This window comes from Arachis ipaensis, chromosome B07, assembly GCF_000816755.2.
Source record: "Arachis ipaensis cultivar K30076 chromosome B07, Araip1.1, whole genome shotgun sequence".
NCBI lineage: Eukaryota > Viridiplantae > Streptophyta > Magnoliopsida > Fabales > Fabaceae > Arachis > Arachis ipaensis.
In genome coordinates, this window is record NC_029791.2 from 29,704,778 (window position 1) to 29,708,933 (window position 4,156).

Below are 4,156 nucleotides of genomic sequence, written 5' to 3' on the forward strand. Positions count from 1 at the left end.
CTCCCCCTTTTTCGTTTTCTTTCTTTTTATTATTAAAAAAAATAAAAAAAGTAAAAAATAAAAAAAAATATACAAAAAGATATGTGAAAAGTGGACTATATAACATTTCTTTTTGTATAATTAGTTTAGCCCATACATTAATTATTTCTCTGCTTCGTCCAACTTATTCTCACTCATTGAAGTTTCATGTATATACTAACGGAAGATGTTCACGTATATCACTACATTTACTTGGAATATGAACCATCACTACCAGAAACACGGTAGTTTACCACGGGAAAATACTCACGAACAAGAAGCAGTGGCAAATTTTCATGATCGTCGTAATCACTTGCAACGTTTTGTTTTTTCGTGGTTAAATTGTGCGAAAATTTCCCACGTTCTTGTTTGTCTGTGGCCAATTTGAATTGGACTCTCTCAATTACCACAGACCCAATGCTCACCGTGGCGAAATCAAACGATGTCTACTTTTAAATTACGCGCTTCTAGTATTTCCTTCCATCCCTTTCAAAAATTTTATAGGCAGTTCCTATTTTTTTCAAATTTAAACTTTAATAATAAATTTCAATTTTTAAGGGTGCAGACTTATCTAGTTTGTTGATGATTTTTTCTCTCTCCTTCCCAACCATTTTCAATTGATAAGATATGTATTAGTTGGAATAATATAAAAAGAGTACATACTTATAACTCTAATTAACTGAAAATGAATGATAAAAATATAAAATTCATAATAAAAGGAGTACATTTTTTGTCCCTAATTCACAATATGTATTAATTTTCCTAAATTTTATTTTTTTATTTTTTATTTTTTTATTAATTTAATAAAAAAATATCCGACATAAGTTAACGTAGGTTTATTTTTGAAATAGTTACAACATTTTAATATTTTTTTCTCCGGCAATCTTTTTTTATTTTTTTAAATCCGAGTCAAAATCCATAATCCTAATTAGTATGTACCGTCTTTGAAATATGATATATAATTATAATTTTATATTTTTTATTATAGTTAACTATTAATTTAAATTAAAAATTTTAATTACTTGACTGAAATAAATTCAAATGAACGTTTACAATACACAAGTGAAATTTTGGGCGGAAAAAAATAACTTTCACTTAGCACCAAAGTAAAGCCCACTCACTAGAAAATCGGAAGAACTCTCTCACATGTTCAGACTATTGTTCAGTTTCTCCGTATCTTTAGTAAATTCAGCATTGAGTAATCGAAGATGCATTAATTTTTTTCTTGGTGACTAGAAGATGCATTAGTTGAAATAGTATAAAAAGAGTACATACTTATTGCTTTAATTAATTGAGAATAAATGTTAAAAATATATATAAAATTCATGATAAAAAAGAGTACATTTTTTTTGTCTCTAATTTACAATATGCATCAGTTTTCCTAAATTTTATTTTTTTATTTTTTTATTATCTTTTTATCAATTTAGTAAAAAAAATATTCAACATAAATCAAATTAAATTTATTTTTGAAACAGTAATTAGTATGTACCGTCTTTGAAATATGGTATATATTATAATTTATATATTTTTTATAGTTAACTATTAATTTAAATTAAAAATCTCAATTACTTGACTGAAATAAATTCAAATGAACTTTTACAAGTAAAATTTTGGGCGGAAAACTTAAAAGTAATTTTCACTCAGCACCAAAGTAAAGGTCACTCACTAGAAAATTGGAAGAACTCCCTCACACGTTCACACTATTGTTCATTTTTTCTGTATCCTTAGTAAATTCAGCGTTAAGTCACCAAAAAAGGTCCCAAAATAGCGGAAATCAAGATTTTGCAGGCAATCCTAAATTACAAAAAAGAATGGAAGGAATCCTAAGCAGCCCTTTTTTATGTTTATCTAATATTCTCTTGGATCTTTATTTTTTTTGCATTTAAAAGACTATTTTTTTTTACCATTCACTAATTCTTCCCCAATATTCCTGTGTAGTAACTAGATCTGCGTGTATCAATGCTGCAACTTTGTCTCTTGTCGATGCTGCGATCTCCATGCAAGTTTGTGTTTTCTTTTAAATTGTTCAACTTTTAATTTAGCTCTGTAGCTTTGTAATTATTGAAACTTATATGAATATGGATAAATTTGAACTAAGTAGAAGACAGTGTTAAAGGTCCTGGTACCAACGTTGAATAAAGTTGCACTTCTTTAAGTTATTATCTGTGCTCTTACAATTTTCGAGTACATAGTATCTAATTATCTATTTCTTTGTATTATTAATAGCGTTTTTGCTTTAGTGTTTGTTTCAATATTTAAGCTGCTAATGGATGAATATGTGAATAATGGTAACTTAGAGTAATGGATGCATGTTGGAACAAGGGACACTTACCTGGGAGGTCCGCATGAAAGTTTTATTCAATAGTTACCTGGTAAGCTCAACTTTCTACTTTAAAATATTGACCTTAGTAATTTCTAACACATTTTTATTTTTACTTTAAATTCTTTTTCTCTAAATGATTTTGATTGCAATCCAATATCTCGCTAATAGTATTCGTTTGTCTCGTTAAATAATACTATAGTTAAGTTTTAATATGAAAAAATATCATTAATATCACTCTCTATTTTATCTTTATTCTTGACAGGCTTGCTTATTTACTTGCATGAAGCAATTGAATTGAAAGTTGTTCACCAAGATATCAAGTCTAGCAATATATATATTGATTGATGACGAGTTCAATAAGATGTTTTATGTTGTGAAAATGAAAACTCAGCATTATTGGGTATGCATTCCTACTTTTTTTTAACTACATTAAAATATTATTTTAAATAATGTCTTGGGACTTTTTTTTCATGAATTAAGAGATAACACAATCTTATTTGAATATTTTTGCAGGTATTCCAATGAAGACGTTAGAGATCTAATAATGATACATTCTGATACTTGATTTTGTAATAGTTTAAACTCATTTAGTTCAGGATATTTGCTTTTTAACACTGTTACTTAAATTTCATATTTTTATTACTAAAAATATTACTTATATGGATATGGCTAATCTTTTTAATTTTGTATAATATAATTTTGTTCTAAGTAGAATCTTTATTTTATATATATATTTTTTTAATTTATCTTTTATGATTAGCCACGGAAAAACCGTGGCTAAATAACCCAATAATGTTTAGCCACAAAAAAAATGTGGCAAAAAAGCCCAGCTTACCAATATTAGCCACGGTAAAATTGTGGCAAAGCTATACTTGTTGGTTACACTGTTGTCATTTAGCCACGGTTTGGAGTGTGGCCAATAACGTAAAAACCGTGGCTATTCAGATGTCTCCACGGATCATAAAACTGTGGCTAACCGGACGAAAACCGTGGCTAACTGAAAAGGCGTCGCCCTTGTTAGCCACGGAAATGTATTCGTTGCTAAAGCTTAATCGCTACGGAATTTCTTGATTTTAGCTATGGTTTTTTCCGTGGCTAATCACCGCATTTCTGGTAGTGCATTGAGATTTATATTAAACAATACATGTGGTTAAGATTTAGTGAATAAAAGTCAATGAGTAATAACTCAAATGGTATAGACTTCACATACTCAATTAAGAGGTTGTGGGTTCGAGTCTCCTATCTTTCCAAATTTTGCCAATGAGTAATAGCTCAAATGGCATAGTCTCCCCATACTCAATTAAGAGGTTGCGGATTCGAATCTCCTATCTTGTGAATAAAAATGTTGTGTATAGCAATTATAGAAAATCCGCAACAAATTCTTCCTTTTTTCAGTTGGGAATGGATGAAAATGTCCAATCTACCCAATTTATATTGGACTGCTGCATCATTATATATGTTGAGTCAATTCTATATATCATTTCATATTTCGTTAACAAAATAATAAAATATATACAAAAAATTTTGGTTATATTTTGTAATTTTATGCATGAAAAATATGTAAATATTTTGCTTTTATATAAGCAAAATATACACAATTGAATCAGACAAAAAATTTGAAAGAAAGAAAAAATTATTTTGGGTTTCACTATAAAAAGTATATTCCTATGTTAAATGTAATTTTTTTTAGTTTAATTATTCTATCGGTTTTTATAATTTTATTAAATTTTTTATTAGGTCTTCAAAAGTTTATAATCAGTTTCTAAAACAAATAAAAAAAATTTTGAAAACCAACAATTTTTGGTATTTTTGGTG